Here is a 25,500-nt window from a genome sequence, read left to right as displayed (position 1 = left end):
AAGTGAAAGTGAAATGTTTCCTCCCAGAGCTGTGGGCCCTTGTTTAAAGTAGTTCACTATGGGCCCTTGTTTAAAGTACTGCACTATGGGCCCTTGTTTAAAGTACTGCACTATGGGCCCTTGTTTAAAGTACTGCACTATGGGCCCTGGTCTAAAGTACTGCACTGTGGGCCCTGGTCTAAAGTAGTTCACTATGGGCCCTTGTTTAAAGTAGTTCACTATGGGCCCTGGTCTAAAGTAGTGCACTATGGGCCCTGGTCTAAAGTAGTGCACTATGTGACTATTAAAATCTACCCTAGATGGCGGAATTCGCGCAAAACTGAAAGAGCGAACCACCACATTTAATCATGGCAAGATGACCGGGAATATGGCCGAATACAAACAGTGTAGTTATTCCCTCCGCAAGGCAATTAAACAAGCCAAATGTCAGTATAGAGACAAAGTGGAGTCGCAATTCAACGGCTCAGACATGTGTTTGGCAGGAACACACAACACGATGTGTTGAGAAAAAAAGACACATCACTCCAACATCAAAACCCCATCTCAACTGTAAAGTATGGTGGAGGGAGCATCTTGGTTTGGGGCTGCTTTGCTGCCTCAGGGCTTGGACAGCTTTCTACAGTATTATCGACAGAAAAATGAATTGCCAAGTTTATCAAGACATTTTGCAGGATACTGTTAGGCTATCTGTCCGCCAATTGAAGCTCAACAGAAGTTGGGTGATGCAACAGGACAATGACCCAAAACACAGAAGTAAATCAACAACAGAATGGCTTCAACAGAAGAAAATAAGCCTTCTTGAGTGGCCCAGTCAGAGTCCTGACCTCAACCCGATTAACATGCTGTGGCATGACCTCAAGAGAGAAGTTCACCACAGAAATCTCAAGAATAATGCTGAACTGAAACAGTTTTATAAGGAGGAGGGTCCAAAATTCCTCCTGACCATTGTTCAGGTCTGATCTCCAACTACAGAAAACGTTTGGTTGAGGTTATTGCTGCCAAAGGAGGGTCAACCGGTTATTAAATCCAAGGGTTCACATACTTTTTCCAACCTGCACTGTGAATGTTTACACAATGCTCAATAAAGACATGAAATCGTATAATTGTTTGTGTTTTATTAGTTTAAGCAGACTGTGTTGGTCTATTGTTGTGACCTAGATGAAGATCAGATAACATTTTATGACCAACTTGTCACGACTCCTACCGAAGGTCGCTCCCCTTCCTGTTTGGGTGGCGCTCGGCGGTCGTCGCCACCGGCCTACTAGCTGCCACTGATCTTTTTCTCCCCCTACTTGTCTGTTTATTAGTTCCACCTGTGTTTAGTTAGGTTAACTAGTTGGGCTTTATTATCCAGCCGGCCCGCCTGCTGGGTGTGCGAGATTGTTTTATGTGTACACGCCTGTAAGTCACGTTGTTCGTGTGTTGTTCGGGACTGTTTAGTTCCCCTGTGTTTTAGGGCATTTGTTTGAGTGGCGTCGTGTTCACCTGCGTGGTGAATAAAGAAGTATCGCTACTCTGTTCCCTGCGTCTGACTTCTTCCTCCACTACACCCCAGGCATTACACAACTTAAGCAGAAGTCCAGGTATTTCCAAAGGGTTCACATCCTTTTTTTTGCCACTGTAGGTGTCTGCACATTTTCAAATGTAAACTGTAATTCTGTTACCAATTGTGTAAATATGAATACACATCTAGTTCAGAGATAATAATAGCAGCATAGTTCAGACCTGAGGTTAATGAATTAAAGCAGATGAATAACAAACATTTAAGTGTTCACCGTGGAGGCTTTGCCTTTTGTTTTTCGACAATATAACCACAATAATGAAAATCCACAATGTCAATGTCAGTTTACTTGTATTATGTGTGACTCTACTATATATATTTGATTGTGTCTCACAGTATATGATCACACATTTTGGGTACTTTTTTTCTACGTTAACATACAATAATATTTCATATTAATATTCAAGGGAAATGAGCTTGCGCAAAGAGCTGGATGCGGCACGGGTGGCATTTGAGGAGGCTCTTCCAGAAAGCTATCGCACAGCATTACAATTTCAACATGTAGATGTAAGTGATATTTCTTCCCATTTCCCCAGTATATTTTCAGGACAGTTGAATTGTGGGTACATACCACAATGTTGTTGTGTTGTAATTTTATTCACAGACGGATTCCCATACTATGTTTGTTTTGAATAAATCCTTTATGATCAGAAGGAGCGAGCTGCAAAGTGACAGTCACCTGATCCTGCCACTAGCCTTGCCCCTGTCCAATGGATAGAGAGGGACAACAGATGCAACATAATTCACCTGCTCCTGCCACTAGCCTTGCTATTGTTATGTACAGATGTTTGTTAATTATTTATTTATTTTTATTTCACCTTTATTTAATTCTTATTCTTATCTTACTTTTTTTTAAAGCATTTTCTTAAAACTGAATTGTTAAGGACTTGTAAGTAAGCATTTCAATGTAAGGTGGCAAATACAATTTGATTTGATTCAAGTTAAGAAAAATGTGAATCGCCTGGAGGGGCCGAGGAGAGGTTGGGGAAACCCTGTCCTAATGAAACCAGATGCCAGGAGTCAGTCTGAACAGACACGACTCCCTCAGTTCAGAAAACACAATCTGTGCTTCTCGACCAGAAATCCCTCACGCCTGAACAGGACAAGCTTCTGACCCTCATACACTATCCAGCTCCTGCTCGTCAAAGTAGCTAAATGGTAGGAGGGTGTTTTGACCTGAGATAGGCTTGACGCCAGGTCACATGACCCTAAGGAAATCACCCTACACACAGCAACCCCCAGAGAGTAAGTGCCTCACCAAGGCTAGTCATTCAACTGGTCAGGCAGAATGACTAACTTGTTAGAACATTTCTAAATAGTACTAAATGCAGTTGTAATATAATGACCATTTGTAGCTGGCTCACTGGCTTTCACTTCAATGTGGGTTTAAATACAATGTGGTGCTATAAAAGTTTCAGATCCTCAGATTGGCTGTAACCTAATCCTCTGTCTGATTGGCTGTAACCTAATCCTCTGTCTGATTGGCTGTAACCTAATCTTCTGTCTGATTGAATGTAACCTAATCCTCTGTCTGATTGGCTGTAACCTAATCCTCTGTCTGATTGGCTGTAACCTACTCCTCTGTCTGATTGAATATAACCTAATCCGCTGTCTGATTGGCTGTAACCTAATCCTCTGTCTGATTGGCTGTAACCTAATCCTCTGTCTGATTGGCTGTAACCTAATCCTCTGTCTGATTGGCTGTAACCTAATCCTCTGTCTGATTGGCTGTAACCTAATCCTCTGTCTGATTGGCTGTAACCTACTCCTCTGTCTGATTGGCTGTAACCTAATCCTCTTTCTGATTGGCTGTAACCTAATCCTCTTTCTGATTGGCTGTAACCTAATCCTCTGTCTGATTGAATATAACCTAATCCTCTGTCTGATTGGCTGTAACCTAATCCTCTGTCTGATTGAATATAACCTAATCCTCTGTCTGATTGGCTGTAACCTAATCCTCTGTCTGATTGGCTGTAACCTAATCCTCTGTCTGATTGGCTTTAACCGGGACCTCTTCAAGTCCTTTGAAGTCATGAAGGTGTTGTTTCCAGGATGCTCCCGTCATTTGTGGGAATGCTTGACGGAAGAACAAAGCACTTTGGCAGGGTAAGTGTGTATATACTAATCAAATTATAATTTGAATTGATTAGTGGTTCATATTTGTCCCTAATATAATAACTTTCCCTTACTTAAACCTCTGTATGTGTTGTATGTTATTAGAGTGGAAAGATATGTGGCGCCACATTCCAGAAGGCATTCCACGAGTGAACGTATGGGCTGTTTGAAATAGACACTCTTTGTGAAAGCGTTCACCTCCATGGTCCTGCCTGCTCACAGGAGATGCATGCTGTCAGTTGGATGGGACTTGCAATCAATACCACTTCCGGAAAGCCTCAGGGTTTGTACTACCTCATGTGTTGATGTTTTGTTCAGGGTATAATTATACCTTCGTGCTGGTCTTTTTGTTATGAAGTATATGTCTGTGATGTTATATTACAGTTGGGCTTCTTTTTAGAAGAAGATTAATTGTCAACTAGAAGGTGATTTTCCATGAAGAAAAATTGTGGGACATTGATTTGTCCTTTTTTGCTTTATCCAAATCTCTCCGAGACACACTCAGACACAAACACACACAGAGGTTGGAGCAACACTGTCAGATGTCTGGGATTTAAACCAACAACCCACCTCTCTAGGCTGCTTGCCACACCTTGGCGGTCTGGTTGAATGTATAATTCTGTGATGTAATCTTGCAGTCTGACTCTGTGTGGTGTTGAGACGGGCTTCTATGACAGTGCCTTCCTGGTGAAAAACGAAGATGTCATCCTTCGTCAAAGATGTCCATACATAGACCCATCACGTAATTTTTCTCCGTTTTTATTACAAAGATTAATATAACCCAGGTTAGAACTGGTTCTTTATATAAAAAAAGTGAATCTCTGCACTTCACTGTGATGTTGTCGAAGCCAAAGGAGTGTGTGTGCCGCGTCAGAGCGGAGAGCGGCCAAAGACACATCAGTGAATCTCTGCACTTCACTGTGATGTTGTCGAAGCAAAAGGAGTGTGTGTGCCGCGTCAGAGCGGAGAGCGGCCAAAGACACATCAGTGAATCTCTGCACTTCACTGTGATGTTGTCGAAGCAAAAGGAGTGTGTGTGCCGCGTCAGAGCGGAGAGCGGCCAAAGACACATCAGTGAATCTCTGCACTTCACTGTGATGTTGTCGAGGCAAAAGGAGTGTGTGCCGCGTCAGAGCGGAGAGCGGCCAAAGACACATCAGTGAATCTCTGCACTTCACTGTGATGTTGTCGAGGCAAAAGGAGTGTGTGTGCCGCGTCAGAGCGGAGAGCGGCCAAAGACACATCAGTGAATCTCTGCACTTCACTGTGATGTTGTCGAAGCAAAAGGAGTGTGTGTGCCGCGTCAGAGCGGAGAGCGGCCAAAGACACATCAGTGAATCTCTGCACTTCACTGTGATGTTGTCGAAGCAAAAGGAGTGTGTGTGCCGCGTCAGAGCGGAGAGCGGCCAAAGACACATCAGTGAATCTCTGCACTTCACTGTGATGTTGTCGAAGCAAAAGGAGTGTGTGTGCCGCGTCAGAGCGGAGAGCGGCCAAAGACACATCAGTGAATCTCTGCACTTCACTGTGATGTTGTCGAAGCAAAAGGAGTGTGTGTGCCGCGTCAGAGCGGAGAGCGGCCAAAGACACATCAGTGAATCTCTGCACTTCACTGTGATGTTGTCGAAGCAAAAGGAGTGTGTGTGCCGCGTCAGAGCGGAGAGCGGCCAAAGACACATCAGTGAATCTCTGCACTTCACTGTGATGTTGTCGAAGCAAAAGGAGTGTGTGTGCCGCGTCAGAGCGGAGAGCGGCCAAAGACACATCAGTGAATCTCTGCACTTCACTGTGATGTTGTCGAGGCAAAAGGAGTGTGTGTGCCGCGTCAGAGCGGAGAGCGGCCAAAGACACATCAGTGAATCTCTGCACTTCACTGTGATGTTGTCGAAGCAAAAGGAGTGTGTGTGCCGCGTCAGAGCGGAGAGCGGCCAAAGACACATCAGTGAATCTCTGCACTTCACTGTGATGTTGTCGAAGCCAGGCAAAAGGAGTGTGTGTGCCGCGTCAGAGCGGAGAGCGGCCAAAGACACATCAGTGAATCTCTGCACTTCACTGTGATGTTGTCGAAGCAAAAGGAGTGTGTGTGCCGCGTCAGAGCGGAGAGCGGCCAAAGACACATCAGGAAAACCATCTACCAAAGTAGATGAGGAGGATCTTGAGATAGCAGTTCGCCCACACGGCTTGCTTATCAAGGCCCTCAACATGTACAGGGGAGAGATGGTATGCATATACATGCCAAGGCACATGAATGGTCTTGTGAAGTAATTGTTTTCCTTCTTGACTGTTTTTGTGCTATGCTGAAAGGGTATTGTAATGCTCTTTTAAATCATAGAAGTAATACATTCTTTTTTTGTTGTTGAATTTGTTCATTATGTCATTATGACAGCAATCAGCCTGGTGCCGGCACCACAACCGGGGGAGATGTCCATCAGGTGAATAGTTTTATATCCAGAGCTGCTGTCACGACAAAGTGCATGTCCAAGGCTGTGCATTATGATAAGTAATCCTGAAGAAGGTTGAGGATTACAACATAATTCCCTTAATAAGCTGACAGTGAAGGACATTTCCTTTTGAGTGTAACTGATGATGCTACAATAATGTTCGGTAAAGTCAATGATTTTATTATCTCACATGACTGTCTTTATGTTGATTAGTCAGGCACACAGTAGTACATTATTAGAATAGCTGACTGAAGATGTTTTTCCAACAGTATGGACAGACATTCACACCACTGGCAGTGGGCTGGAATAAGAGGAAGTTCACCAACATGGATTGTATGTTGGCAAAAAGATATGTGAAGGTATTTTTCTTGTTTATCTATTTCTACATGTCTGATCTTACTTTATTAGTCATCATGATGCAGGAAAACATCAAGATGACTGTATACATTAAAGTAAAAACGTCCACCTATGTTATTCCTTAGATTGTATATTTTCAGAACGTCAGAAGACTGAAGGAGGAGACCAGCCTCCTTGAAGCAAAGCAGAGTTGGACATCAATGACACTGTGCTTCAGGAGTGGCCTGAAGGTACATTACGTTAGGTTCTGAACAAATAGAGCAAAAGCTCAAACCGAGTTTATTCTACCCACAAGCATACCTTCTGACTAGGAGGAGTTGACACCTTGCATGTCTAAGATAAACACTCCGTCTCTGTTGCTAGGCAGAAACACAATAGGTTCCTCTCACTGCTATAGTCATGGCCTGTCTAAATCTAGGGCCCTCATGGGTGTGGAAGTGTGTGTGTATGGGACAGGACTGTAGTCAAATCAAACCAAATGTTATGTCACATGCGCTGAATACAACAGGTGTATTTCACCTTACAGTGAAATGTTTACTTACAAGCCAACAATGCAATTTTAAGAAAAATACATGTTAAGTAAGAAATGACAGATAGTTTTCAGGGTGGGCCCCTGTGGCCCCCTCCCAGCAGTGTCTTCTCTCTTCGATGTTTGACCTGATCTGGAGTTGAGTTCCACATCCCTCATTGTCCTGGTTCCACTTCCTTATCAGGAACTGAAACTAGACTGTTACCCTTTGCCTCCTTCCTTAGAAATGTTCATATTCAGCAACATGTTTCCACGGAATATTAACTTTGTTACGCGGAGTGGAACGGGGAAACCCAAGAGCAGACTCAGACGAGGAGACTGGGATGAAGTAACAGGATAGGATAGGATATTCAGACAGGACAGACAGAACTTTACCTCGGTGTAGGAGGGAACACTACCTCTCCCATTAGACAGGATATTCAGACAGGACAGACAGAACTTTACCTTAGTGTAGGAGGGAACAATACCTCTCCCATTAGACAGGATAGTCAGACAGGTCTTTACCTCAGTGTGAAGCAGAGGGAACAATACCTCTCCCATTAGACAGGATAGTCAGACAGGTCTTTACCTCAGTGTCGGAGGAAACAATACCTCTCCCATTAGACAGGATAGTCAGACATGTCTTTACCTCAGTGTGGGAGGGAACAATACCTCTCCCATTAGACAGGATAGTCAGACAGGTATTTACCTCAGTGTGGGAGGGAACAATACCTCTCCCATTAGACAGGATAGTCAGACAGGTCTTTACCTCAGTGTGAAGCAGAGGGAACAATACCTCTCCCATTAGACAGGATAGTCAGACAGGTCTTTACCTCAGTGTCGGAGGAAACAATACCTCTCCCATTAGACAGGATAGTCAGACATGTCTTTACCTCAGTGTGGGAGGGAACAATACCTCTCCCATTAGACAGGATAGTCAGACAGGTATTTACCTCAGTGTGGGAGGGAACAATACCTCTCCCATTAGACAGGATAGTCAGACTGGTCTTTACCTCAGTGTGAAGCAGAGGGAACAATACCTCTCCCATTAGACAGGATAGTCAGACAGGTCTTTACCTCAATGTGGGAGGGAACAATACCTCTCCCATTAGACAGGATAGTCAGACAGGTCTTTACCTCCGTGTGAAGCAGAGAGAACAATACCTCTCCCATTAGACAGGATAGTCAGACAGATCTTTACCTCAATGTGGGAGGGAACAATACCTCTCCCATTAGACAGGATAGTCAGACAGATCTTTACCTCAGTGTGGGAGGGAACAATACCTCTCCCATTAGACAGGATAGTCAGACAGGACAGACAGGTCTTTACCTCAGTGTGGGAGGAAACACTTCCTCTACCATTTGACAGGTAGAGCCCCAACAACAACATGACCAATATTCATCCAGCAGTAAAACTGATTTGTGAAAGAAAATGCAGTATTCATACACATTAGACCATGTTTATAATCAAATGTATCCATGACCTATGTTTTTAATTGATCTAATGCAAAACATTTCATTAAATGAGAAATGACGTGACCATAAACAGTATCTTGTGAGTCACATCTCTGCATGCCTTGTATAATGTTATAACCGCATGACAACAAATGCTTTAGAATCCAGTTGATTGCTTTGTACTATGTTTGTGCCTCTATAGTAGCTCTATAACTAATAGTCATGTAATATATCTGAATCTACAGTCTGTCTAATCACCCTTTTTATTCAGACGACAACAAGAGGAGGCATCAGATGACGAGAGAACTGGATGAGAACAAGCAGCCTTGACAGCTGCCATCGTTCAACTTCACGAGCAGCAGACAGAGTTTAGGCTCCCAACAGTGGAGGAGCTGCTCAATACTGACAACTTTGTGTGGCCTCGAGAGAGAGACTTGGCACCAGTAAGAAACATGATTGCAGAAGGTATCTATTGTGATTGAATGTTTACCTTCAGCATAGGATACAATGATTGCTGTTGTTCTGTTATATACCTCTGTGAGTTTACATCTCACAGGCAACAGCCATCTGGGCTCCCGAGTGGAGCAGGGGTCTAAGACACTGCATCTCAGTGCTATGTGGGGGGCTCCAGAGTGGAGCAGGGGTCTAAGACACTGCATCTCAGTGCTATGTGGGGGGGGGGGGGCTCCAGAGTGGAGCAGGGGTCTAAGACACTGCATCTCAGTGCTATGTGGGGGGGGGGGGGCTCCAGAGTGGAGCAGGGGTCTAAGACACTGCATCTCAGTGCTATATGGGGGTTCCAGAGTGGAGCAGGGGTCTAAGACACTGCATCTCAGTGCTATATGGGGGGCTCCAGAGTGGAGCAGGGGTCTAAGACACTGCATCTCAGTGCTATGTGGGGGGCTCCAGAGTGGAGCAGGGGTCTAAGACACTGCATCTCAGTGCTAGATGTGTCGCTACAGACACCCTGGTTCAAGTCCAGTTGTATCACAACTGGCCATGATTGGGAGTCCCATAGGGGGGTGCACAACTGGCCATGATTGGGAGTCCCATAGGGTGGTGCACAACTGGCCATGATTGGGAGTCCCATAGGGTGGTGCACAACTGGCCATGATTGGGAGTCCCATAGGGTGGTGCACAACTGGCCCAGCATTGCCGGTGTAGGACGTCATTGTAAATAAGAATTTGTTCTTAACTTCGTTGCCTAGTTAAATAGGTTACATTGCCTTTTTGATTTACAAAAAAAATAAAAAATAATCTTCGACAGACTGATGGTGAACAGACTGCAGGAGGAAGAGAAGGTCCTGGTGCAGGAGAGGAGGCACTAGGGGAGCGTACAAAGAGCAGTAGGATCCCTGGAGGCACTGTCCCTACAGCTGCAAGATCAGAGGAAGTTGAGGTTTATACTATTTTTGGACCGAACATTTTGTCTTGCTTTACAAATAACCTCCACACTATTTTTTGTAATGGTATTGTAAATAATTTACTGCTTTATATGTGACTTTTAGGCAGTGGGCACAAAACCAAGTCAACAGCAGGAACAGCTATCACAAGCTGATTCTGGGAGAAGGGGATATTTCTGACGACTGATGAAGATGAGAACTCAGATGAAGATAGATGTCCTATTGCTGAGAGCTCAGACGATGCCTGCTATGTTTTCTGAAATCATACACCTCCCCTGCCTCTTTCTCTCGGTCTCTCTCCCGCAGAAGAGGGAGAAGGTCACCACCACCTCCCTTTTGAGAAGCCTGGTCTCCTGATGTTAACCCCCTAACCCCTCACCTTCTGAACTCATCCAGGTCAATGTAATTTGCCTGATGACTCGCTAGTGGAGAAGGAACGTGTCATTTGAGCGCATTTGTTCCCATGCTTCCTCTCCTCTGTTTCTTCCGGTCCTAGACTACGGCGACATCATCAGCAACTCAGACAGTTTGTTGCGGACCTCTTTACTAAGGAATGTGGTTGGTTTATTTTCTTGGAGTATTTACTATGCTGCTGTGACTTAGATGTTTGCAAAATAATCCTTGGTCTCAATGAGACTGCTAAAATAAATAAATAAAGATCTTAATAAATAAATGCATTAACTTCTTATGGCTGCAGGGGCAGTATTGAGTAGCTTGGATGAAAGGTGCCCAGAGGTGCCCAGAGTAAACGGCCTGCTCCTCAGTCCCAGTTGCTAATATATGCATAGTATTATTATTATTGCATAGAAAACACTCAGAAATGTCTAAAACTGTTTGAATGATTTCTGTGAGTATAACAGAACTCATTTGGCAGGCAAAATCCTGAGAAGAAATCCAAACAGGAAGTGAGAAATCTGAGGTTGGTCGATTTTCAACCCAGCCCCTATTGAATTCACAGTGGGATATGGATGAAGTTGCACTTCCTAGGGCTTCCATTAGATGTCAACCGTTTTTAGAAACGTGAATGAGGCTTCTACTGTGTTGTGGGGCTGAATGGGAGCTGAATGAGCCAGGAGTCTGGCAGAGAGCATGCAATTCCCATGATAACGATCTGTGTTCCATGGCTTATCTACACACAAAGGAATTCTCCGGTTGGAACGTTATTGAAGATTTATGATAACAACACCCTAAAGATTGATTCTAAACTTAGTTTGACAAGTTTCTTCGACCTGTAATATAACTTTTTGAGGTTTTCGTCCGACGTTCGTATTTTTTTTATATAAACATGAACTTTATCAAACAAAACATACATGTATTGTGTAACATGAAGTCCTATGAGTGTCATCTGATGAAGATCATCAAAAGGTTAGTGATTCATTTGATCTCTACTTGTGATTTTTGTGACTCCTCGCTTTGGCTTGAAAAATGGCTGGGTTTTTCTGTGAGTTGGTGGTCACCTAACATAATCGTTTGTGGTGCTTTCGCTGTAAAGCCTATTTGAAATTGGACACTGTGGTGGGATTAACAACAAGATTACTATTAAATCAGATACATGTATGTTTGAGGAATTTTAATTATTTCTGTTTTGAATTTGGCGCCCTGCACTTTCACTGGCTGTTGTCATAACCTCCCGTTAACGGGATTGCAGCCCAAATAAGTTTTTAAGCACCAACAGCTCTGAGTGTGTGTTTCCATCGATTACATAGTATGAATGAATTATTTTGATGTAATCAAGTGTTGGTGCAGCATGCTGCAAGCCATTGCAACAGTGTACTGTAAATACAGATCATATCTGTAATCTGATATTGAATGGAATGTGCTGTTTCCCAACTCATATATTTCAGCAGGGCATTGTACCCTACACCATCATTTCAAATGGTAGGACATGTGTCCTGTTAAAGCTAACTGGCTGATGAAGGACAATAACATAGTATGCCTATTTACAGCAGCATATGATTTAAAATATGTTTTACCAAAATGAATTAATTTCAATTGATAGATTCATGGTATAGAAAATATAGAATTGTACATGATACTATAGTCTACCACTGATACAACGCTGATTGATTTAGGTTATGAACAGTGGATTGGTCTGAACAACTTTAGTAGGACTAGTGATATTATTGTGACTGTTGGATTCTGGTTAAACTTGGAACATTGTTATACTCAGCAGCATAGCATCTGAGGAGTGATAGACTGGTTTATACATCAGAAGTAATACTGTAGTATCTGAGGAGTGATAGAGACTGGTTTATACAACAGAAGTAGTACTGTAGTATCTGAGGAGTGATAGAGACTGGTTTATACATCATAAGTAATACTGTATCTGAGGAGTGAGGAGTGATAGACACTGGTTTATACATCAGAAGTTAACGTTTATCTGTAGGAGCCAGATGGCTTTGGAATGTGTTGGGTTGACAAGAGGAAGTCACAGGATTGCTAGAGGGGATACGGGTGGAGGTCTTTGGATTAGGCATCAAGGGGGTTGAGGTCAGGTCAGATCCCTTTAAGGGAGAAATTATGGTTTATTACCCCATCACTTCCTCTTCCTGTCGAACCATAATAGATTTGGAGAGAAGGAGGGGTACCTAAATTGGAGTAGATATTCTTGTGGTGGAAACATGTTTTGTCTGAATGCAGCTGTACTGATCCTCTGGGAAGAATTAAACATGGTTGAGCTTTCATAGTGTCCGTTGAGTTACTTACTCTGAGATAGAACATGAGTAATGAGAAAACAATCAGCAAGTGATGGGAATATTGAATTTCGAAAAGCAAATACTTAGATTGAATATGTAGGCACATTTTTGACATCAGTGGACCTGTGTGAGGGGTGTCATGAAGAATTTTGAAGGGGCTGATACAGTGTTGCCACTATTTAGAGTGTTTTGAAGGGGCTGATACAGTGTTGCCACTATTTAGGGTGTTTTGAAGGGGCTGATACAGTGTTGCCACTATTTAGGGTGTTTTGAAGGGACTGATACTTTGTTGCCACTATTTAGGGTGTTTTGAAGGTGCTTATACAGTGTTGCCACTATTTAGGGTGTTTTGAAGGTGCTTATACAGTGTTGCCACTATTTAGGGTGTTTTGAAGGTGCTTATACAGTGTTGCCACTATTTAGGGTGTTTTGAAGGTGCTTATACAGTGTTGCCACTATTTAGGGTGTTTTGAAGGGACTGATACAGTGTTTATTCAGGCCGCACAGGGCTCCTGTTACCATCTGAAACAGGGAACAACGTGTTATAGTTTATTATATTTCCGACTGACCTTCAAATAGGCAACGCAATACAGGGCTTTTTTTGTGATAATAAGTGCTTCTTCGTAGAGGAGTTTGATAATAGGTCTAAAGTGGGCTAGGTGGAGATATAGATTAAAATACAGATACATCACCTCTGTCTATATGCTGTATAAATATAGCCTACCATGCTAGGATGTTTATTACCTTACGTGCTGTCTTTCTGTACGCTACCACTGCATCATATTGACATGTGGCATGTTTTGCGACAGGTGTGTTTATCTGCTTGGGTTCTGTGGGCTACTTATTAACATGGCCATTATGGGGATAATGTTTTTTTGTGTCCAAAACTTTTGACAGGTACTGTGTATGTAGAGGTAGAAACAGCTCACTACACAGACTGTATCTATCTGTAGAGGTAGTAAACAGACAGACAACAACTATCTGCTGAGTCATTAAACAGACACACTACATGTCACGCCCTGGCCATAGAGAGGCTTGTATTCTCTATTTTGGTTAGGCCAGGGTGTGACTAGGGTGGGCATTCTAGTTTCTTTATTTCTATGTTTTCTATTTCTTTGTGTTTGGCCGGCAGTTGTCTATCGTTGTCTCTGATTGAGAATCATACTTAAGTAGCCTTTTCCCACCTGTATTTGTGGGTAGTTGTTTTCTGCTTTGTGTTTCTGCACCAGACAGAACTGTTTCGTTTTGTTCTACTTTTTAAACAGACCGACAACTATCTGCTAGGTCCTTAAACAGACCGACAACTATCTGCTAGGTCCTTAAACAGACCGACAACTATCTGCTAGGTCCTTAAACAGACCGACAACTATCTGCTAGGTCCTTAAACAGACCGACAACTATCTGCTAGGTCCTTAAACAGACAGACTATAACTATCTGCTGAGTCATGAAGCAGACAGACTATAACTATCTGCTGAGTCATGAAGCAGACAGACTATAACTATCTGCTGAGTCATGAAGCAGACAGACTATAACTATCTGCTGAGTCCTTAAACAGACCGACAACTATCTGCTAGGTCCTTAAACAGACAGACTATAACTATCTGCTGAGTCATGAAGCAGACAGACTATAACTATCTGCTGAGTCATGAAGCAGACAGACTATAACTATCTGCTGAGTCATGAAGCAGACAGACTATAACTATCTGCTGAGTCATGAAGCAGACAGACTATAACTATCTGCTGAGTCATGAAGCAGACCGACTATAACTATCTGCTGAGTCATGAAGCAGACAGACTATAACTATCTGCTGAGTCATGAAGCAGACAGACTATAACTATCTGCTGAGTCCTTAAACAGACAGACTACAACTATCTGCTGAGTCCTTAAACAGACAGACTACAACTATCTGCTGAGTCCTTAAACAGACAGACAACTATCTGCTGAGTCCTTAGACAGACTACAACTATCTGCTGAGTCATTAAACAGACACACTACAACTATCTGCTGAGTCATGAAGCAGCAACACATACTATTCACTTCTCACTAAAACGTTTTCATCTGGACTCATTGCCCTTTAGTCTTTGTGCTCAACATATTAATATTTTAACAGTGACCTACCTACATTACTCCTGATTATCTTCAAAGTCAGGTTTATATGAATATGTATGAAGAACATGATGGTAAACTAGTCACCTTAACTCCACATCTGTCTGCAATCAGCAGTAGTTGGGATGCATGCTGTCTCCAACACAGACAGCAACCCCTGAATATGTGATTGTGTTTGGTAATGTCACTTATTCTAATCAAGGCATTGCTTGTTCTGAAAAAAACAAAACATTGGGAGGATTTTAATGCAAGGAAAAACAGAAACAGACTGGGACTAACTAAGGTCATGGACCCTTATCCAGTGTAGCCTAGTGGTTAGAGCGTTGGACTAGTAACCGAAAAGTTGCAAGATCGAATCCCTGAGCTGACAAGGTACAAATCTGTTGTTCTGTCCCCTGAACAAGGCAGTTAACCCACTGTTCCCCAAGTTTGCGGACGACACAACAGTGGTAGGCTTGATTACCAACAACGACGAGGCGGCCTACAGGGAGGAGGTGAGGGCCCTCGGAGTGTGGTGTCAGGAAAATAACCTCACACTCAATGTCAACAAAACTAAGGAGATGATTGTGGACTTCAGGAAACAGCAGAGGGAACACCCCCCTATCCACATCGATGGAACAGTAGTGGAGAGGGTAGTAAGTTTTAAGTTCCTTGGCGTACACATCATAGACAAACTGAATTGGTCCACCCACACAGACAGCATCGTGAAGAAAGCGCAGCAGCGCCTCTTCAACCTCAGGAGGCTGAAGAAATTCGGCTTGTCACCAAAAGCACTCAAACTTCTACAGATGCACAATCGAGAGCATCCTGGCGGGCTGTATCACCGCCTGGTACGGCAACTGCTCCGCCCACAACCGTAAGGCTCTCCAGAGGGTAGTGAGGTCTGCACAACGCATCACCGGGGGCAAACTACCTGCCCTCCAGGACACCTACACCACCCGCTGTCACAGGAAGGCCATAAAGATCATCAAGGACAACAACCACCCGAGCCACTGCCTGTTCACCCCGCTATCATCCAGAAGGCGAGGTCAGTACAGGTGCATCAAAGCTGGGACCGAGAGACTGAAAAACATCTTCTATCTCAAGGCCATCAGACTATTAAACAGCCACCACTAACATTGAGTGGCTGCTGCCAACACACTGACTCAACTCCAGCCACTTTAATAATGGGAATTGATGGGAAATGATGTAAAATATATCACTAGCCACTTTAAACAATGCTACCTAATATAATGTTTACATACCCTACATTATTCATCCCATATGTATACGTATATACTGTACTCTATATCATCTACTGCATCTTTATGTAATACATGTATCACTAGCCACTTTAACTATGCCACTTTGTTTACATACTCATCTCATATGTATATACTGTACTCAATACCATCTACTGCATCTTGCCTATGCCGCTCTGTACCATCACTCATTCATATATCTTTATGTACATATTCTTTATCCCCTTACACTTGTGTCTATAAGGTATTAGTTTTGGATTGTTAGCTAGATTACTTGTTGGTTATTACTGCATTGTCAGAACTAGAAGCACAAGCATTTCGCTACACTCGCATTAACATCTGCTAACCATGTGTATGTGACAAATAAAATTTGATTTGATTTGATTAGGCCGTCATTGAAAATAAGAATTTGTTCTTAACTGACTTGCCTTGTAAAATAGAAATCCCTCTGAAGTTTTTCTGCAGTTCTTTTGGGGTGGCAGGGTCGCCTAGTGGTTAGAGCGTTGGACTAGTAACCGGAAGGTTGCAAGTTCAAACCCCCAAGCTGACAAGGTACAAATCTGTCGTTCTGCCCCTGAACAGGCAGTTAACCCACTGTTCCTAGGCCGTCATTGAAAATAAGAATTTGTTCTTAACTGACTTGCCTAGTTAAATAAAGGTAAAATAAAAAATAAAAAAATTAAATTTGAAAGCACCTCCAGCTTCAATAAAGAGTCTCTGTCTCTCTCAAATCAAATCTAATTGTATTGGTCGCATGAGCCGAATACAACAGGTGGAGACCTTAGTGAAATTCTTACTTACAAGCCCTTAACCAACAATGCAGTTTTTAAAATACCCCCCCAAAAAAGTAAGAGATAGGAATAACAAATAATTAAAGAGCAGCAGTAAATAACAATAGCGAGGCTATACACAGGGGGTACCGGTACAGAGTCAATGTGGAAGCTATATACAGGGGGTATCGGTACAGAGTCAATGTGGAGGCTATATACAGGGGTACCAGTACAGAGTCAATGTGGAGGCTATATATAGAGGGTACCGGTACAGAGTCAATGTGCGGGGTCACCTGTGTCGAGGTAATTGAGGTAATATGTACATGTAGGTTGAGTTAATAAAGTGACTATACATAGAAAATAGAGAGTAGCAGCATCGCGGGGGGGGGGGGGGGCAATGCAAATAGTCTGGGTAGCCATTTGATTAGCTGTTCAGGAGTCTTATGGCTTGGGGAATAAGCTGTTTAGAAGCCTCTTGGACTTAGACTGGTCTCTCTGTTACTGCATTCTATGACTAGGGTGGCTTGAGTCTTTGAGAATTTTTAGGGCCTTTCTCTGACACCGCCTGGTATAGAGGTCCTGGATGGCAGGAGCTTGGCCCCAGTGATGTACTGGGCCGTTTGCACTACCCTCTGAAGTGCCTTGCGGTTGGAGGCTTAGCAGTTGCCATACCAGGCAGTGATGTAACCAGTCAGGCTCTCGATGATGCAGCTGTAGAACCTTTTGAGGATCTGAGGACCCAAATCTTTTCAGTCTCCTGAGGGGGAACAGGTTTTGTCGTGTCCTCTTCACTAAGCAAAAACAGGTTCTGAGAAATGTTTGCAAATGTACTAAAAATAAAAAACAGAAATACCTTATTTGCATAAGTATTCAGACACTTTGCTATGAGATTAGAAATTGATCTCAGGTGCATCCTGTTTCCATTGATCTTTCTTGAGATGTTTCTACTACTTGATTGGAGTCCACCTGTGGTAAATTCAATTGATTGGAAATTATTTGGAAAGGCACACACCTCTCTATATAATGTCCCACAGTTGGCAGATTTTAGAGCAAAAAACAATCCATGAGGTCGAAGGAATTGTCAGTAGAGCTCCTTGACATGATTATGTTGAGGCACATTCCGCAGCATTGAAGGTCCCCAAGAACACAGTGGCCTCCATCTTAAATGGAAGAAGTTTAGAACCACCAAGACGTTTCCAAGAGCTGGCCGTCCGGGGAGAGAAGGTCCTTGGTCAAGGAGTGGGCCAATGACCCGATGGGTTCTCTTCTGTGGAGATGGCAGAACCTTCCAGAAGGACAACCATCTCTGCAGCATTCCACCAATCAGGCCTTTATGGTAGATTGGTCATTAAAAGGCACATGACAGCCCGCTTGGAGTTTCTCTTGGAGTTTGCCAAAGGGCACATAAAGGACTCAGACCATGAGAAACAAGATTCTCTGGTCTGATGAAGCCAAGATTGAAGTCTTTGGCCTGAATGCCAGGGGTCAAGTCTGGAGGAAACCTGGCAGCATCCCTACGGTGAAGCATGGTGGTGGAAACATCATGCTGTGGGGATGTTTTTCAGCGGCAGAGACTGGGAGACTAGTCAGGATCAAGGGAAAGATGAACGGAGCAAAGTACAGAGATCCTTGATGAAAACCTGTTCCAGAGTGCTCAGGACCTCAGACTGGAGAGAAGGTTCACCTTGCAGCAGGACAACAACCCTAAGCACACAGCCAAGACAACACAGAAGTGGCTTCTAGACAAGTCTCTGAATGTCCTTGAGTGGCCCAGCCAGAGCCCTGACTTGAACAAGTTCTATCATCTCTGGAGAGACCCTGAAAATAGCTGTGCAGCGACGCTCCCCATCCAACCCCACAGAGCTTGAGAGGATCTGCAGAGAAGATTGGGAGAACCACCCCAAATAAAGGTGTGCCAAGCTTGTAGCGTCATACACAAGATGACTCGAGGCTGTCATCTCTGCCAAAAGTGCTTCAACAAAGTACTGAGTAAAGGGTCTGAATACATATGTAAGTGTAATATTTCAGTATCTGGGTTGGCGCCCCCCCTTGGGTTGTGCTGTGGCGGAGATCTTTGTGAGCTATACTCGGCCTTGTCTCAGGATGGTAGGTTGGTGGTTGAAGATATCCCTCTAGTGGTGTGGGGACTGTGCTTTGGCAAAGTGGGTGGGGTTATATCCTTCCTGTTTGGCCATGTCCGGGGGTATCATCGGATGGGGCCACAGTGTCTCCTGACCTGTCTCAGCCTCCAGTATTTATGCTGCAGTAGTTTATGTGTCGGGGGGGCTAGGTTCAGTTTGTTATATCTGGAGTACTTCTCCTGTCTTATCCGGTGTCCTGTGTGAATTTAAGTATGCTCTCTCTAATTCTCTCTTTCTTTCTATCTCTCGGAGGACCTGAGCCCTAGGACCATGCCTCAGGACTACCTGGCATGATGACTCCTTGCTGTCCCCAGACCACCTGGCCGTGCTGCTGCTCCAGTTTCAACTGTTCTGCCTGCGGCTATGGAGTCCTGACCTGTTCACCGGATATGCTACCTGTCCCAGACCTATTATTTGACCATGCTGGTCATTTATGAACATTTGAACATCTTGGCCATGTTCTGTTATAATCTCCACCCGGCACAGCCAGAAGAGGACTGGCCACTCCTCATAGCCTGGATCGTCTCTAGGTTTCTTCCTAGGTTTTGGCCTTTCTAGGGAGTTTGTCCTAGCCACTGTGCTTAAACACCTGCATTGCTCGATGTTTGGGGTTTTAGGCTGCGTTTCTGTACAGCACTTTGAGATATCAGCTGATGTACGAAGGGCATTTTTTACATTTGTAGAAATTTATTCAAACCTGTTTTTACTTTGTCATTATGCCGTACTGTGTGTCGATTGATGAGACGCAATTTTAGAGTAAGGCTGTAACGTAACAAAATGTGGAAAAAGTCTAGGGGTCTGAATACTTTCTGAATGCACTGTACATATCTACCTCAATGACCTCGTACCCCTGCACATAAATGTCTGCTTTACTTTTCTTTTATTTCTCTATTTCCTGCATTATTGGGATAAGTATAGGTAGTATAGGTAGTATAGGTAGTATAGGTAGTGTATAAGTATTTCACTGTTAGGCTACACCCGTTGTTTTTACCAAGCATGTGACGAATAACTTTTGATTTGAGGAGCACGATACGCTATTAAATGTATGCGTTACAAATGACACCCTGTTCTGTAGTGCACTACTTGGTAGTCTGCTATGTAGGGAGTAGGGTGCCATTTGTTACCTCTACAGTCACGTGAGCCTGAGTGAGCATGTGTGAGTTATTGAAATGTATTCATGCCTGCTCCAGTTAATGTGATGTAGAGGAGGGCCACTGTAATGGCTGTCAGAGGCTGGCACGAACTGAAGACAACATTTTCTCTCACTGTCTGCCTACCTGGCCGCTGCCTACCTACCTGCCCACTGCCTACCTACCTGCCTACCTACCTGCCTGCTGCCTACCTACCTGCCCACTGCCTACCCACTGCTTACCTACCTGCCCGCTGCCTACCTGCTTACCCGCTGCCTACCTACCTGCCCGCTGCCTACCTACCTGCCCACTGCTTACCTACCTGCCCGCTGCCTACCTGCTTACATGCTGCCTACCTACCTGCCCACATGCTGCCTACCTACCTGCCCGCTGCCTACCTGCTTACCCACTGCCTACCTGCTTACCCACTGCCTACCTACCTGCCCGCTGCCTACCTACCTGCCTGCCTGCCCGCTGCCTACCTGCCCACTGCCTACCTGCCTGCCTGCCCACTGCCTACCTACCTGCCCACTGCCTACCTGCCCGCTGCCTACCTGCCTGCCCACTGCCTACCTGCCTGCCTGCCCGCTGCCTACCTACCTGTCCACTGCCTACCTGCCTGCCTGCCCGCTGCCTACCTACCTGCCCACTGCCTACCTGCCTGCCTGCCCGCTGCCTACCTGCCTGCCCGAAGCCACTCCTGTGTTGTCTTGGCTGTGTGCCTACCTACCTGCCCGCTGCCTACCTACCTGCCCACTGCCTGCCCACTGCTTACCTGCTGCCTGGGATGTCTGAGTTATATAAGGCTGAAGAGTGTAAGAGAGAGTGTAAGAGAGAGATACCGAGAGAGAGAGAGAGAGAGATACCGAGAGAGAGAGAGAGCGAGAGATACCGAGAGAGAGAGAGAGCGAGAGATACCGAGAGAGAGCGAGAGATACCGAGAGAGAGAGAGAGAGAGAGAGATACCGAGAGAGAGAGAGATACCGAGAGAGAGAGAGATACCGAGAGAGAGAGAGATACCGAGAGAGAGAGAGATACCGAGAGAGAGAGAGATACAGAGAGAGAGAGATACCGAGAGAGAGAGAGATACAGAGAGAGAGAGATACCGAGAGAGAGAGATACCGAGAGAGAGAGAGATACCGAGAGAGAGAGAGATACCGAGAGAGAGAGAGATACAGAGAGAGAGAGATACCGAGAGAGAGAGAGAGATACCGAGAGAGAGAGAGATACCGAGATACCGAGAGAGAGAGAGATACAGAGAGATACCGAGAGATACAGAGAGAGAGAGAGAGAGAGATACTGAGAGAGAGAGAGATACAGAGAGAAAGAGAGATACCGAGAGAGAGAGAGAGATACAGAGAGAAAGAGAGATACCGAGAGAGAGAGAGAGATACCGAGAGAGAGAGATACCGAGAGAGAGAGAGAGATACCGAGAGAGAGAGATACCGAGAGAGAGATACCGAGAGAGAGATACCGAGAGAGAGAGATACCGAGAGAGAGAGAGATACAGAGAGAAAGAGAGATACCGAGAGAGAGAGGGGGATAGAGAGTGTAAGAGGGAGATACACAGAGAGAGAGAGATACAGAGAGAGAGAGACCCACAAAGAATTTGAAAACAAATCAAAGAATGATAATCTCTTAGGAGAAACACAGTGTACCATCACAGCAGCAAGATGTGTGGTCCGTTGCCATGAGAAAAGGAAAATCAGTGGAGTACAAACAACATTGTAAATACAACCTATATTTATCTATGGTCTTCACCATTATTTATACCACTATTATTAACTATTATTAAAAACATAGTTGAGAATTTAACATTTGAAACATTTGAGTGCAATGATTACTACTAATTTCTATTCGTTTTTTGTTGATCTTGTTTTCTGTTTCTTCTCACTTTTGTTTGTAGTTTATTTCACAATGTAAACATATGTTTCCCATGCCAATAAAGACCCTTTGAATTTAATTTAATTGAGAGCGAGAGAGATTTTGAAAGGGACTGAGAGAGTAAGAGAGAGATAATGGGAAAGAAGAGAGTCAGACAGAGATATCGAGAGAGAGAGAGAGAGAGAGAGAGAGATAATGGGAAAGAAGAGAGTCAGACAGAGATAATGGGAAAGAAGAGAGTCAGACAGAGATATCGAGAGAGAGAGAGAGAGAGATAATGGGAAAGAAGAGAGTCAGACAGAGATATCGAGAGAGAGAGAGAGATAATGGGAAAGAAGAGAGTCAGACAGAGATATCGAGAGAGAGAGAGAGATAATGGGAAAGAAGAGAGTCAGACAGAGATATCGAGAGAGAGAGAGAGAGAGAGAGAGAGAGATTTGGAGACACTTGAGTGCTTCCCAAGTGAATAAGACCTCTCTGGTGATGCTGAAGGATGACTCGGTCCTGTTCAATAGTTCCATAAAACAAAACATTTTGAAACACAGAACAGAAACATTTGTTTTCTTATTGGGCACGGTCAGGCAGTACCTCCTCCTAACGGTCAGGCAGTACCTCCTCCTAACGGTCAGGCAGTACCTCCTCCTAACGGTCAGGCAGTACCTCCTCCTGACGGTCAGGCAGTACCTCCTCTTCCTGACGGTCAGGCAGTACCTCCTCCTGACGGTCAGGCAGTACCTCCTCCTGACGGTCAGGCAGTACCTCCTCCTCCTGACGTTCAGGCAGTAGCTCCTCTCCCTGACGTTCAGGCAGTACCTCCTCTTCCTGACGGTCAGGCAGTACCTCCTCCTAATGTTCAGGCAGTACCTCCTCTTCCTGACGTTCAGGCTCTACCTCCTCCTCCTGACGTTCAGGCTCTACCTCCTCCTCCTGACGTTCAGGCTCTACCTCCTCCTCCTGACGTTCAGGCTCTACCTCCTCCTCCTGACGTTCAGGCTCTACCTCCTCCTCCTGACGTTCAGGCTCTACCCCCTCCTCCCGACGTTCAGGCTCTACCTCCTCCTCCCGACGTTCAGGCTCTACCTCCTCCTCCCGACGTTCAGGCTCTACCTCCTCCTCCCGACGTTCAGGCTCTACCTCCTCCTCCCGACGTTTAGGCAGTACCTCCTCCTGACGTTCAGGCTCTACCTCCTCCTCCTGACGTTCAGGCAGTACCTCCTCCTAACGTTCAGGCAGTACCTCCTCTTCCTGACGTTCAGGCAGTACCTCCTCCTAACGTTCAGGCAGTACCTCCTCCCAACGTTCAGGCAGTACCTCCTCCTAACGGTCAGGCAGTACCTCCTCCTAACGTTCAGGCAGTACCTCCTCTTCCTGACGTTCAGGCAGTAACTCCTCCTAACGTTCAGGCAGTACCTCCTCTTCGTGACGGTCAGGCAGTACCTCCTCCTAACGTTCAGGCAGTACCTCCTCCTAACGGTCAGGCAGTACCTCCTCCTAACGGTCAGGCAGTACCTCCTCCTAACGGTCAGGCAGTACCTCCTCCTAACGGTCAGGCAGTACCTCCTCCTCCTGACGTTCAGACAGTACCTCCTCTTCCTGATGTTCAGGCAGTACCTCCTCCTCCTGACGTTCAGGCAGTACCTCCTCTCCCTGACGTTCAGGCAGTACCTCCTCTTCCTGACGTTCAGGCAGTACCTCCTCTTCCTGACGTTCAGGCAGTACCTCCTCTTCCTGACGGTCAGGCAGTACCTCCTCCTAATGTTCAGGCAGTACCTCCTCTTCCTGACGTTCAGGCTCTACCTCCTCCTCCTGACGTTCAGGCTCTACCTCCTCCTCCTGACGTTCAGGCTCTACCTCCTCCTCCTGACGTTCAGGCTCTACCTCCTCCTCCTGACGTTCAGGCTCTACCTCCTCCTCCTGACGTTCAGGCTCTACCTCCTCCTCCCGACGTTCAGGCTCTACCTCCTCCTCCCGACGTTCAGGCTCTACCTCCTCCTCCCGACGTTTAGGCAGTACCTCCTCCTGACGTTCAGGCTCTACCTCCTCCTCCTGACGTTCAGGCAGTACCTCCTCCTCCTGACGTTCAGGCAGTACCTCCTCCTCCTGAAGTTCAGGCAGTACCTCCTCCTCCTGACGTTCAGGCTCTACCTCCTCCTCCTGACGTTTAGGCTCTACCTCCTCCTCCCGACGTTTAGGCAGTACCTCCTCCTCCTGACGTTCAGGCAGTACCTCCTCCTCCTGAAGTTCAGGCAGTACCTCCTCCTCCTGACGTTCAGGCTCTACCTCCTCCTCCTGACGTTTAGGCTCTACCTCCTCCTCCCGACGTTTAGGCAGTACCTCCTCCTGACGTTCAGGCTCTACCTCTTCCTCCTCCTGACGTTCAGGCAATACCTCCTCCTCCTGACGTTCAGGCAGTACCTCCTCCTCCTGACGTTCAGGCAGTACCTCCTCCTCCTGACGTTCAGGCAGTACCTCCTCCTCCTGACGTTCAGGCAGTACCTCCTCCTCCTGACGTTCAGGCAGTACCTCCTCCTCCTGACGTTCAGGCAGTACCTCCTTCTCCTGACGTTCAGGCTGTACCTCCTCCTCCTGACGTTCAGGCTGTACCTCCTCCTCCTGATGTTCAGATTGTACCTTCAAACAGGGCTTGAAAACTATTACGGACTACAAAGGGAAACTTCCTCAATGATAGTGTTCTGCCTAATGCCTATGGTGCAACCTTATGTAAATCGGTGGTTGGTACATGCATTCAAAGTTTGAGAGGTTCTCTCTCATTTCACTAATGCAAAACAGTCATCCTCCATTCTGTTCCCTGCTGTCTCTATTAGATGAGAGTGTGTGTGTGTGTGTGAGAGAGAGAGAGGGCGACTGCTGTGTCTCTCTCTGCTAAGGCTTATCTTATGTTACTCGGGTTACAATGTCCTTTTCAGAAATGCTAACCTAGTGCAAATGAGATGGATGCTTTTTCACATACTCCCATTACTTTAATGAGGGTGAACAAAGTCAAGCAATGTCAGGGTAGGGAACAGTCCCATTAATGGTTGATGAAGGGTTGTGACTATGCCTGTCAACCATCCATTCACAAAAATAACAGCTATCATGATTACCTGGTTATTATAAATGTGGATTTTCTTTTCTTCCCTTCAATATTCTATAACACATTGGACAGGAATTCTGGCTGGCTGTACATGCTTGTGTGATTTATATTAGAAAATACAAACCAACACTGTGAATATGTAATTTACTGTGGTTGGTCATATTCATTCTGTAATATGTAATTTACTGTGGTTGGTCATATTCATTCTGTAATATGTAATTTACTGTGCTTGGTCATATTCATTCTGTAATATGTAATTTACTGTGGTTGCTCATATTCATTCTGTAATATGTAATTTACTGTGGTTGGTCATATTCATTCTGTAATATGTAATTTACTGTGGTTGGTCATATTCATTCTGTAATATGTAATTTACTGTGGTTGGTCATATTCATTCTGTAATATGTAATTTACTGTGGTTGGTCATATTCATTCTGTAATATGTAATTTACTGTGGTTGCTCATATTCATTCTGTAAGAGTGCAAATTGTGATATCTTGTTGCTTTACCAATTGTCAAGGTGGCGTTTTCCTGAAGTAAAACAGGCAAACTAACTCATACATAGCCTGTAGGAGCTTGCATTAGATTTGCATTTA

At 44.9% G+C, this 25,500-nt stretch overlaps 1 long non-coding RNA gene across 6 annotated transcripts; it reads left to right on the top strand.

Annotated features, from left to right (window-relative positions):
• Positions 1 to 1,214: 1,214 nt before the first annotated feature.
• On the top strand, positions 1,215 to 10,513 carry LOC109880268 (uncharacterized). Of its 6 annotated transcripts, none has more exons than XR_004203225.1 (10): positions 1,217 to 1,583; positions 1,969 to 3,667; positions 3,782 to 3,959; positions 4,315 to 4,418; positions 6,063 to 6,108; positions 6,387 to 6,476; positions 6,600 to 6,704; positions 8,709 to 8,902; positions 9,705 to 9,836; positions 9,946 to 10,513. It is a non-coding gene; the product is annotated as an uncharacterized LOC109880268 (long non-coding RNA). The 6 variants fall into 6 exon arrangements; XR_004203226.1 differs by lacking the exon at positions 4,315 to 4,418 and having other exon boundaries at positions 1,234 to 1,583; positions 1,969 to 2,068; positions 3,613 to 3,667; XR_004203228.1 differs by lacking the exon at positions 4,315 to 4,418 and having other exon boundaries at positions 1,215 to 1,583; positions 6,063 to 6,280; positions 6,615 to 6,704.
• The last annotated feature ends 14,987 nt before the right edge of the window (positions 10,514 to 25,500 follow it).

The sequence above is a fragment of the Oncorhynchus kisutch genome, linkage group LG15 (genome assembly GCF_002021735.2).
Source record: "Oncorhynchus kisutch isolate 150728-3 linkage group LG15, Okis_V2, whole genome shotgun sequence".
NCBI classification, from domain to species: domain Eukaryota; kingdom Metazoa; phylum Chordata; class Actinopteri; order Salmoniformes; family Salmonidae; genus Oncorhynchus; species Oncorhynchus kisutch.
The sequence above is the reverse complement of the archived record's forward strand: the minus strand, read 5'-3'. Positions and strand labels throughout refer to the sequence as shown.